The sequence below is a fragment of the Mugil cephalus genome, chromosome 14 (assembly GCF_022458985.1).
Source record: "Mugil cephalus isolate CIBA_MC_2020 chromosome 14, CIBA_Mcephalus_1.1, whole genome shotgun sequence".
NCBI classification, from domain to species: domain Eukaryota; kingdom Metazoa; phylum Chordata; class Actinopteri; order Mugiliformes; family Mugilidae; genus Mugil; species Mugil cephalus.
This window is the reverse complement of record NC_061783.1, coordinates 20988147-21000941: the sequence shown is the minus strand read 5'-3', so window position 1 is coordinate 21000941 and position 12795 is coordinate 20988147. Positions and strand designations below refer to the sequence as shown.

The 12795-nt window shown below is 43.7% G+C and overlaps 1 protein-coding gene across 1 annotated transcript in view; it reads left to right on the top strand.

Annotated features, from left to right (window-relative positions):
- Positions 1-2185: 2185 nt before the first annotated feature.
- The window catches only part of rnf19b (ring finger protein 19B), a 34327-nt gene continuing 23717 nt past the window's right edge, over positions 2186-12795 (top strand). The window contains exon 1 of the mRNA XM_047605898.1: positions 2186-2334. The gene's annotated coding sequence lies outside the window, so the exon portion shown is untranslated. The remainder of the gene's footprint in view (positions 2335-12795) is intronic.

Genomic DNA, 12795 nt, shown 5'->3' with positions numbered 1-12795 from the left:
CCACCATGTTGGTGCCTGTGGGGCTGTTGCTCTGTTATCACCTGTAGTTTCTGGTCGGGGTTGAAGCCGTGCCGTTGGGGGAATCTTGGCAGGAACCCCCCAGCTGAGCGGAGAGATTGTGCGGTTAAACCTGCCCTTGTGGTTCAGCGTGTAGCAGCTGCTGTGTCCTGTAGGAAACACCTGAACCTCTGTGCAGGTCTGATGTTTTACTCAGTCGGCGCCTCAGAGATACGAGAACAGCTTTCCATTTTATATCAGCATTAATGACATATTTATTGGAAGTGAAAACAACACATTTCTTTCATGTCTTTTTTTGAGGAAGAAAATATGACGGACGTTTTTAAATATCCCGTCACGCTTCAGCTCTCTCTCGATTTGCTGTTATCTGATTGCTAACGACTTCCTGGAATATCATTTCCTGCTCTTCCTTGCGGGAAAGGCTCCCAAAACTGATAAGAGGACAATCGCTGGTTCCATTTAAATGAGCTGGTTTCATGCTTCTGATAGGGAAAAAAAAAAAAAAAAAAAACCCTCGAGCTTGTCCACCGTGCTCTGAGCTCAGTAACAACACAGAGGTTCAACATGCTGCAGCGTCCTCTGCTTCCTCTTTTTATTTAGCTTTTTAAATCACATTTCTTTCTTTTTTTCTTTCTTTTTTATATACGTGTTTATTGATTTTACAAAAATACATAATACACTGACAAAACTTATAACAGTCAAACTGTTAAAATATCCACTCCTCCTATCAACAGTCAGGGACAATATCACCTACAAGTTACCAGAGCTTCTTCACGGTTATTTAAGAATGCGAGAAAGGGATTCCAGATCTCTTTGATTTTGTCCAACAAGACAAGGCATGCTGATGGCAAAGAGAAGTCAAACGTCCTACACCTTTAGGTATTAATTAAGAATACAAAGCATAGGACAGTCAGGCACTAAGTTCAAGATCATCAGAGAAACACATTTTATAATTAAATTGTCCCGTTCTTCACTACATTTATCTAATGTAACATTTGGGTTCTGTGCAGAAGTTTTTACCAAGTTCAAATCTTGGCCACTTCCTTTGAATGAAGCATTTACAATTAGTGTGCTGAATAAAACGATCTAGCAGTCTATCACTATTAGAAGAAGAAACCAACCTCCTCCAAACGAAACCTTGGACATGAAGGACTCTCTGAAGACGGCACCGCAATTAGAGGATTTATCAATCAAACAATGAAGCCAAACCTGTGATATTTGTGAATGAGTCTCTGCGTGCAGTGTACTGCACTCATTTACTGTATAAAACCTGCATGTACTGTAAGTGTGCATGCTTTAGTGTTTTTGGGACATGCTGCAGGATTTAATTATGAAGACACTCAGGGTTTATTAGATCTTTCAAGGTCTTCTAATGCATTTCTTTTCTGTTATTTTAACATAGACTGCAATACTTTTCTTCTTTAACTGGATGTTGACTTACAGGTTAGAACACAATCTGCATCAGGTCCTGGTTTTATCGTGTTTTAATCTGAGACTGTTGTTTGTATGTTGTTTTAGATCTACATTCAGACATTGTTTGTTTGTCCGTGGAGCATGCAGGGCTAAAAAAGATAAAAACATGTGCATGCACTGAAACAAAGCCAACCGAACTTGTTTGCGGTTTCTCTCTGAGACGTTTCACCATCATCCAAACAGGCCTGAACTGAAAAAAGTTACCCTGATGATGGTGGAACATCTTCAGGAAACCTTAAACAAGCCTCATGCTTTAGGTTTTAGTTTTAGAGATTCATGAAGCAGTGGATAAAGGTGAATTCATTTCAGATGCGGAAGGATTCTCCACATTCAGGCGTTGTGAGCTTCACATTAAACATAAACTTCATATTTGATCGTATTTAATATTTAAAAAATGTGTTTTAGCAGAGCGGACTCGGGGGCGCTGACGTCACGGGGCGGGGTGTTCGGGCTGGCGACGGCCTGACGTCACAGCCAGGGGCTTTTCCTCCATGACGTCAGAGGGCGGCGGGGCGGCAGCCAGAGACGCGACGCGACGCGACGCGGAGGGAGCGAACTGCGGGCTGAGATCATTCAGAGTTTTTCTGCGCTGCGCTCCGGGCCCCGGAGGCGGAGAACGAGGACCAGAGGCCGCAGACAGCTGCAGAGAAGACCGCCGAGACGGAGAAGGAGACGGAGAGCAGGCAGGCGGACACGGCCAGAGGCTCTTACTGGACGGGAGCGACGAGGGAGAGACCGGAGGGACGGAGGGCGTCAGGACAGGACAGGAGCGCAAGTCTCCGCCGCATCGCTCCCCAGCCTCGACCCTGGAAGAGCTGCGGTGCTGAGCTGAGCTGAGGAAAGGTGAGTGCTGCATGTCACATCTAAATGATTCAGTTCAGTTCACCTGGATGACAAAAGAAACGAGCCCGAGCTCCACGGACCTTGACAGTCTCAGCTGAAATGATCGTGATGTCAAACATTAAGAGCAGCAGGCTGTTCACATCCTCACAGGATCCCTGCTCCGCCACACGTCCCCAAAACCAGAAGAGCACAATCCCCCCCTCCCCAGCTTCATTTTCCAAGTTCAAATCCTGTCCAGTCTTTCCCCTTTAAAACATTCCCGTCTGCTCTGCCACTCCCCAGCCACAGTCTGCTGCTGTTCCCTTATTCAAGAAAGAAAGAATATAATATATCTGTGTATATGTGTGTGTGTGTGTGTGTACAATTGAGTATGAGTAGAAAGCTGGCAGCAGCAGACGTCTGAGCAGCTTATTATAAGATGCCCTGTTAGAGGAGGTGTTATAAATTCACAGCTCAGCAGCAGGAACACTGTTGTACGTTTACTTCAGTTTGAGGTTCGTGTAGGGGTGTGGTGGGATTCTCCATCATCTCTTGCCCTCAGAGACGAGCCGACGTGTCAAGTACAAACTTTAGGTAAACACTCTGGATGTAAGAATAACATTCGGGCCCCTTCTCAAGCCGTCTGAGCAAACTTGTCAAGGCTGGATGAGGGTGATTCAGCTTTTCGTTGCACGGATGCTTGTAAATAATGATTAAAGGCTTCAGTTACTACGGATGATTCAGGTGACGGTGTCTGTAGGCAGATTTGTGTAGATTTAACGCTTGTTTTCATCCAAATCATCAGTATTGTTTTCTTTAACGCGCCAGATGGAGTGGACGTGATGAGTGTTTTGGCTTCTTGGAAGCGTTCATGACGGTGTGCTGATGTGGTGAAGCCCACACATCTGGGATCAGCTAACTCAGCTAACTGGCTGACTGAATACTTTTCTCTGTTTAGGAAAAGAAAAGTGATAATCTGCAGAAAATAAATCATAAATTCATTTAACAAATCTGTCTTGTAGCCTTAAAATAATAATTGAAAAACTGAGAAAAGTTTAGTTTGTTCACCAGAGGGCACAGACAAATTATTGTCTCCTGTAAAATGTCCCTCTTATATCTTTATTGTACGCTGATATTTTAAATAACCAAATTTATGGAAAATGTTTTAGAATATATGTGATATTCAGATACCATTACTGGCTTCAGTGCTGCTTGACATGCCTGTGTGGGTTAATGACATTGCACGGCTACAGTTTCATAGAGCGACTAGTTGCTGATACTTGATCTGTTTAATACCACCAGCATTTCCTCCAGTGTCGTTTTGATACTGAGTTTTTTTTTTCCCACATTATTTTGGGCACATCTAGTTACATAATTATCTTTTAAATCAACCGTGAAACTAGTTTTTCTTGATCTGCACCTCGTTACCATGGAAATGTTTGTTTAGAGAGCTGCACACGGAGCTCGAAATATGAAAAATCAGATTGAAACTCGAACAATAGGTTATTATCATTTCATTAAAAAGTGACTCCAACCGGAGTTCATTACAACAAGTGTAAATTTAATGAAGAACGTGGATGTTTGTTCTCTCAATCTGTTGGGTGTAGTCTCCCTTCCTGCTCAGATGTGTTGGACCATGACCTCATCCAGTCTGGGTTCAGTTTCCCGTGTCCTTATGAGTGTCAGGTTTCAGACAATAAGCAGGAATTACACGCTCAGTTGTCACGCGCACTGTGACTGTATCCCCGCATCGTGCTGCTGCTGTTTCCTCTCTGAAACCTGAACCCGCTCCTGCTCGGCCCTCGGCCGTCCCTGACCGTCCCGGGTCGGTGCCGAGGAGCTCGGAGGTTTGCTCTTTTGCGGCTGTAGCGCCTGCGGGCCCGACATTAAACATTCAACAGCGCAGCAGCGTGGCCCCCACCCCGAACGCTCCTCTAATTATAGACGCTCCCAGCCCGTTTCGCTCTCCCTCCACCTTTCAGCGCATCGCTCTGGACTCTCGGTGTACTTTATGTGTGCGTATGCGTGGGTGAGAGGTGTTAATGAGAATCAGTGGGAGAGGGAAAGAACTGAAACTCTCCATTTGTGTACCCATCTGCCTCCCACTGCATGTTCTGCATCCCTGAAGAATATAATGGTTAAACATTTCCACAGAGATCTGTTAGTCATTAAGAGCCAGTAAATGTTCGCGGTCATTTTGTTGAGAATGGGCGCGTTAATTTCAGGGATTACTCATCGGCAGAGCTAGTTATCAAATCTCAGTCTCAAATAAAATACAGGAAATACTCAACTCTGACAAGAAGAGCTGAAATAGATCTAATTCAAATGACTGACATATTAAAAAATATCCAAAGAAAAGGGCATAAATGTCACTTATTGTCCATTTTGCTCTTATTGCAGTTCATTATAGGGGGTTGACTTTATTATCAGGACAAAACAAGTAGATTTAAGGAGTAAATTTAGGATTTGGAAACTTGTAATCACTATTTTCTGACTTCTTCTTGGCCAAACATTGAATCAGTTTATCTGATTTCTTCACCTGCAGCCAACACACATGAGCACTCAATGGTTTTTAATGACATTCTCATTCTATCTTGCTAAATTTCTTTGTATAAAATGATATTTTTGTTGGCTTCATCTGTGTTAGCCTCATTTTAAAGTCGGCCTGGTGTCATGCAGGTCGACGGCTGGTAATACAGGTTTCACCTTTTACCTCTGTTTTGGTCTCCACCAACCCCTCAGGGAAGTATTTGTCTCTTTAGTTGCCAAGTGCTCCACTATGTTCACCAGCTAGCTGCTAACTTTGCAAACTCTGGAGAAAGCGAAACAAATGCAGAATGCAAAATTAGTAAAATGAGCCTACGAAGCTAAAATGCCCCACGGACCTGAGTGGAGAGGAATATTGATTATTATAGTATAGCAGCTTTAACCTCCTGAGACCTGAGCTTTTGTTTGGTGTGCAAGTTTAATTTCTCATTTTGTCTTTATTTGGATTAGTAGGACCTAAGAACTATAAAAACTAAGCAGTGTCTTTGAACAGGAAGTAGTTTTTGGGGAAAAAATGATGTCCTCATGTGTGGACACAGGGATTATTTCACTTAATATAATAATAAAGTCACCAATATGTAACAAAATATAAAACTGTTCATTTTCTTGTGCAACCCAACATCCTCAATAAAGTAATAGCTAATTAGCGAAGTCATAGCTTGTTGCTATTGATAGAATTCATGTGTCATATTAAACTAGAAAAATTAATAAGCATAATTAAACACGTTTCCGCTGTAAAATCTGATGAGGTTTTGGACCTCGTCCACTTTTGTCACGTGATCGGCTGCAGAATGAATTGGCTGAAATGTCCCCTATCATGTTTTTACACCAACTAGTATCTAGTTATGAGGATAAAAGTTTAAATCAAGTCGAATAAGCCGCCGCAAACCTAAAACCTAACGTCCCCATATGAGGACGCAGGGTCTCAGGAGGTTGAATTTGCATGATTTGTAAATAAAATAATAATAGTTTTATGTGGTGATCAGGTTATATCTGCACCAAAACTTGGATTTTATTTTATATTTTTATATATATTACGTATCTGCATAACAGTAATATTCAGAATTATGATCCAGTCTTCTGCTAATTGAGCGAGTAAAATCCAGAACAGACCTAATGGATGTATGAATGGGTTAAAAAGAAAGACTGAAAGCACTGGTTTGCAGCAGCATCAGAGTGCTGATATGGAGATCTGCCAGCAGTGACGTCCACTTCCAGTGAAGAAGGGTGTGCAACGCCGCTTCACCCAAGCATTTAAATATTTCATTTCATTCAAATTCATTTTACACTATGAAGGACGAGAAGCATTTGGGCGTTGATCATGCTTTATCAGATGTTTGCATGTTTGTCTGCAGTGTGGTTTCTGTACACACACTAACAGTGTCTTGTGTGTGATCCGGCTTCCAGGGAAATGCAGGCGTCATGTTCCACAGAAGGAGTCGATCGCTCCTCATTCCCATGTACGTGCCAAAATCGAATTACTTTGCTGGCAAGATAAAAGAGTTTGCGTGTCATGTTTCGTGCCGCCGCCGGCGACGCTGCTGCGTGTGAACATTTCAACAATGGTTTTTGCTTTGTGTTGGTAACTTCACTTCAGATTACTTTAAACTAGCTGGTTTACTGTAAGTGACGTTTTTCGTGGAAAAAGAAAAAAAAAACATAAAAGAAAGTGAAACCAGCCTCTTATCGTCACTCAGTTCTTTCGGGTGACTTATCTGTTCCAAACACATGTGCTGCGTTTCATTTTGAAAGTGAATTAAAACTGTCATCAGTGGCAGATTTAAAGCACTTTTAACCAAACCCGGCAACTTCTTAACGTACATTTTTGTAGTTAGACATAAAACTCCTAGTGTCTCCTAGTGTGTATGAGGGGTTGATTTTTACCTCAGAAATCTCTCTTTTCTCTCCATAAACGGATCTGCCCCAGGTCTCATTGAGTGTTCTGATGTGTGAACGTCTTTGGGATGCAAAAAAACAGGCTGCGGCATTTCTGAATTATTAATAGAAAATTAATTTCCGTGGTATTGTGATGAAAGCGTGTGAATGGGAGGAGACTGTGGTCACTCTGAACGCTGCGAATCTGCAACGTGGCATGAGGCTGCTTCCCTGTGCTGTGGTGGGTCAATCAGTCGTGATGTTTTATCTGCCGGTCCTTCTGGATGTAGCCTTGTTTTTTTTTTTTGCTTCTCGTCTATGAGAACCAAATGTTCTCAGGCAGATACAGAGACCCTCTAGAGTGAGGACGGTCCGTGTTCGGCCTCGTTTAAAGCCCTGATAACGCAGGTGATCCGTTAAAAAACGGCCTCAGGGCCGGACGGCGCCTAACAACGCAGCAACGGCTACTTTAGTGCCATTTGGAAAGTGCTTCTGAAACAATAAAATCCTCCTAATAACGAGCCACGAGCTTTCATTAGCTGCGCCGGTCGTGATGAAACGGGTGGAAACAGAAGTCGCTCCTAAATCACTATCCCAAACAGAAATGTTCCAGATGTTGCTCAGCTCTCTGCTTCTCTGTTATTCCTGCCTCCTCCTCCTCCTCCTCCTCCTCCTCATCCTCCCCGGGGGTTGCGGTGGCGTTTTCAAACACGTTGCATGACAGGAGGAAATTTACAACTATTTACAAACAGGCCGATTCTTGTTCAGCTGAAGTGAATCTGAAGTGAGTGACTCTTGTGTTAGCAGCAACTTTTGAGGCGCTGCTCCAGTGCTGCAGTGTCCTGCTCGTCGTTTTACGTTTAGAATGGATTTAAAGGCAACACAAGACAATGACTATGCAACTTATTTGAGTGATTAATATTGCAGCTAATTAAACCTTTAGGCCCAACTTCCTAATGAAATGAAATGGTGATATAATTTACTCCACTACTGTCAATAGTTTGACTAAGAGAAAATTTATAATAAAAAGTTCTTTTTTATTTAGCTTGTTTGATCATTTGTCTTTTACAGATAGTTGTGTATAAGCAGAAAGAGGCATCTCTACTAACCTATTAGCTGATTGTCTCTAATTAGCCTCCCCACACACACACACACATAATGCATTATTAGCCTTATAGTTGAGCAGGGGACCACCTGTTCCGTGCAGAGACAGTCGGGTCCCCCGGCTCTCAGATTAGCAGGGTTTTAGCGAGCGCCGCTACCAAACAGGATAACACCGCGAGCCGTCTGCCGGGCTCCAGCTCTCCGCGGACCCGCTCTGCGTGTAAAACCGATGTCATCCGTCGGTTTGGATCGCAGGCTTTTCAGCTGATGCTCTTATCCAAAGTGATACGGTGCAGAGTGCAGCCCCGGGACAGTCACTTTAGCCTCATTTGGTTCGTTCGGTGAAAGAGTGGAAAGAGAAACGTCGATCAGCGTTAGAATAATTCGCAGTGAATAGAAGAGGGTTAACTAGTTTACGGGGGCCGTCTACTCCGTGCTGGGGATTGGATCGGTCATTCAAAAGTGCAAATCAGAAGAGCTACTGGTACTTCAGAGAATAGGAAGCTCCGGTTTCTTCAGTCTAGATGATCGTGCTGCTGGAAAGTTTGAGCGTTCAGATGAGACAATGATAAAAAAGAAAGAAGAAGAAGAAGAGCTGCGTGTCCAGTTTATCTCCTCGTGCACTGGTTCTGTAAACTTCAGATCTTTGTCAGTGTCTCGTTTGTCTGCCAAGTCAAAATGCTGATTCAGCGGCAGAGTCACCGACAGTGGTCCTAGTACCGCTGAAGGCGCAGGACACAAACCGCCAAAACTAGAGCCTACAGGCGAAATCAGCCGTAAACTGCTGCTCAGATTATATTTTCCTATTTCTGTAGAGGTCAATGCGGAAAAACCAGAATGACATGCAGCAAAGGTGCAGGGAGCTGCCCCGACATTCACAAGATGCAACGAGGACGAACAAAAAGCAACAAGGAAAGAATACACTCATTAGAATTAAATGTTCCTCAGTTTACTCTCAGTTCTTGTGAATCAACCAACATGTCAAGAGTTTTAGCCGACTCACTGAACAGTAGCTTGTCTCAAGGTGTTTCGTCATTATACCGTGACAAATAGAAAAATGGGAAATATCCCCATGGTGTGAATGTGTGTGCGTGAGTGTGTGTGTGTGTTGTAGCTTTTTCCTCCAGCTCATTAACTGCGTTCATCTGGCAGACGATGAAAGCCAGCAGCCTATTTTGGGATTTTTGTTTATATGTGACGGCGGCAGCAGAGGTCAGTGCGGAAAGCCGAGCCTCAGAATGACACGCAGCGAAGGTGCAGGCCGTCGTGGGGCACTTTGTCGGCCGCACCACACGCCCTCAGCTTTAATCCGAGCTGAGCGAAACGGCATCGGTTGCTGAGGCAGATGTGAAACTGTAACTGAGGCATGGAGCGGTAATAAAATCTCGAGATCAGAGGCGGCCTGATAGCTTTCCTGGGAATCAGGAAAGATAATAAACATCCGCCAAGTTCTTATGAAAGCCGCAACCTTAAGACTAATAAACAACGTGTTGCTGGCAGACCAGGAATAAACTTCTCTCTGCCAAGATACGATAATGTCAACAGAAAGAGCTGCAGAGTGTAAAGTGCTGCTTCGCTCGAACTCCGTTTACAGTTTTAATGCGTCTTTATCTTTGCACTTAATGCTCTGCTGCTGCTATTTTCCAACTGGTGTTGTTTTAGGTCTACATCAGTTGGAGTAGGTTCTTTAGCTTTTCTAATGGTCTGTTTCTAATAATATCCTGAATTCTACGTGGAATTCACGGTGTAATGACAGGAGAATAACGACGCCACTGTCGTTTTGAAGTCGCGTGGGAAACTGCGTAGTGGAAGAGGTGAGAGCGTTTTTATTTCCACGTGCAGCTTCCGGAGGCTTTTTCCCAAGCGGCAGAGACAGTGGAACAACAACAGCAACAACAACTGCACAAACCTGGATAAAAGAAAAGGGCTCCATCGCTGGAGGAGACCGAGCAGAGACGGCAAAGAACAAGAACGTCGAGAGAGAAAGAGAGCTCTGTTCAGAACAGGCAGCCGCTCGACAAAACACAATGGATGTTTTCTTGAAAAACTGCGAAGCTTTGTGCTTTCAAACAATGTCCAATTTGATCTAAACGAGCTGATCTGTTCAGATTTCTGAGCCGATAAAACCCCCAAACCCTCCTCCAGCTCATGTAAAGTGCGTGTGTGGCGTTTAATATTTTTCCTCCTTTATTTCCTATCATCAGCTGCTCCTGGAGCTTCGTGCAGTCCAGGCCTCCTCTGTGTGTGTTTTGTTGTTGTGTAGCTGTGTGTCTTGTCGTGCGGATCTTGCTAAGACACGTCAAAGGCTGGACGTGAATCATCTTATTGCATAACAGCCGCACACCTGTAGCACACAGCTGATTTCTCTAAAGGCCATGTGTGTGTGTGTGTGTGTGTGTGTGTGTGATCATTCTTCATTACGGCCCCTCTAATATGGACTAACCTGCCAGAGGAGCCCACGCGAGCTGAATCACTTGAGTCTTATAAGCTCCTGTTAAATATTTATTTAGTTTGTTTATGTTATTTAACAGCTCTAAGTGGCTCCTTTCATTCCGCCTTTCAGCTGAGACTTCGCTGCTGAGTAATCTTCAGATCCTCTCTGGTCTTTTTATGTTGCTGCAGGAGCACATACCGCCGCTCGTTTTTTTTTTTTTTTTTATTGCATCGATGTCTGCATCAGCAAAAAAACGGCAAATCCTTCACATTCCGTGCACTAACTCATGATCTCGTTTCACGTCGCTCCTGTGTTAGCGCGAGGAGCTGTGAATGTGCGGGACCGACTGCCGGTTGCAGCATGTAGGTTGGCTGCAGCCTTCAGGCCGCGACTGGAGGATCCCAAAGTGCTGAGGCATAGATTAAACCAGAACACTCTGTCTGAGAACAGATTACCTGCAGAACGCACCGGCCTCCCTCCCTCCCTCCCTCCCTCTCTCTCTGATTCAAACCCATTACGATCCTGGAACTGGGCTGTTAGCTTTCATTACCGTGGTTATAGTTTTAACTTCCTATAAAGACGTGTAATGATTAAAGGCCCCACCGAGGGCCTTGGGAGGCCGCGGTCTTTATTACGTGTTCTTGAAACGTTATTGAGGCTGAAATGGTTTGACGGAGAAAAGTTTGTGTTGAGGTTTAGCAGCGTCAGAAGAGATGAGAATTAGAAGTGACACCGAGAGCTTATTAAAAGGCCCGTTCTGTCCACGCGTGAACGGATTCACTCGTCGTCCGTCTCTTTGATATTCGCTCGATAGTGGACGTTCGAGGCTATGGTTGCCGCGGTAACCGTCACAGTGTATGGATGGAGCTCGCCTCCTCTCGTCTGGGTTCGTCATAGTGAATTTAGTTCTAGGAGCCAAAGTCGAACCAGTGGTCCTTCATGGTATCCGCCCACTTGGAGTCATTGATGGTTTTTAAAACCTGTCATCTCTACAACTCACTGCTGGTTAGTTCCTGCGTGTATTTCAGGGAAAACATACTGGGAGTTTTATTTAAATCCTTCAAATCAACCGTGAAGCTTGTTTTTCTTGATTTACACCTCGTTACCATGGAAATGTTTGTTTAGAGACCTGCACATAGACAAAATATTTCAAAATATGCAAAAATCCTTTTTACTGACCAAACAATAGGTTATTATTATTTTATTAACAAGTGACTCCAACCAGAGTTCATTATAATATTTATAAAAAATATATAAAATGTTTGTTCTCTCAGTCTGTGGCCATAAGTTGCTTAGATTACATTTTGATACTTTTGGTTATATTTGACAGTCGCAGTAGACGTAAATGTGGAAAACCAAATATACTTATTTGGTTTAAATCTAGTTTACATGTTACACCAATCTAAATATAGAGTAGATAAAAATCCAGTCGTCTTCCTCAGTTTACTCCCAGTTATTCTGAATCAACCGACGTGTCAAGAGTTTTCTAGGTGACTGACTGAACAGTAGCTTGTCAGAAGGTGTCATGTCACGTCTTTATACTAAAGTGTGTGTGTGTGTGTGTGTGTTTTCTTACGAGGTGCAGCTTTTTCTTCCGGCTCATTAACTGCTTTCATCTCCTCCTTAGATGTGAGAATCAGGCACCTCATCAACATTTCCTTCAGTTGTATTATAAAATGAAAACTCTATGTTACTATCATCTATTAAAAGACGTCACATCTCGTGCATGCAAATACCACAAGGGGGCGCTGCTTCTGCAAACTCCTCTCAGGACCCTTCTGAAGGCAGTTTTTAATACAAGATCATGTGTGTGATTGTCACAGTCAAGTGGCTGCGCCGATAATCCCCTGCCTTTATTCTGCATGATAGTCGTCTTCAGCACATACGCAATCATGTAAAATGTCCGTGAGCATCATGTCCTCACAGCTCTGCGTCAGTCCAGGCTGGAAAGAAGAACTAGTTGTGGTTTTTATTTTTTTGTTTTTTTTGAGCAACTTGACCGCTTTGCTGCAGGAAACCAGGAAGAGACGGAGAGATTAAAACAGGAGGGCTGAGAATCAGGAGGGTGGAGCATGAAAGCAGCCTGCTGTGTTGTTGTGTTGTTGTGTGTGCGCGTTCGTGTGTGTTGAACTGAGCAGCAGTGGAGTAGGAGGAAAAAGTGTTGGACAAAGTGCGTGCGTGAGCGCGGTGATAACAAATCTAGTCCAGATTGTGAAGTTCTCAGGCTGTTCGGGCCCATCTGCCAAACGGCGGCACGAAAACACGTCGTTCTATCTTCGTGAGGACGCTCCGTTGACGCGACGCGTTACCTAGACCCTCGCCCCACCCCTAACGCCCTAAAGTCAAGTCCTAACCCTGAAAAACAAAAGTGGCGTTTAGCACAAGGTCAATTAAAACGAACCTTTACTCCTGGTTTTACTTTATCCAAGTTTTATTTGAATGTTTTTAAAATTTGCAGCAGGTGTAAAGAACACACACAGACTCAATATCTCCTCCTCTCTTTAGATTTATTTATTTGTCTC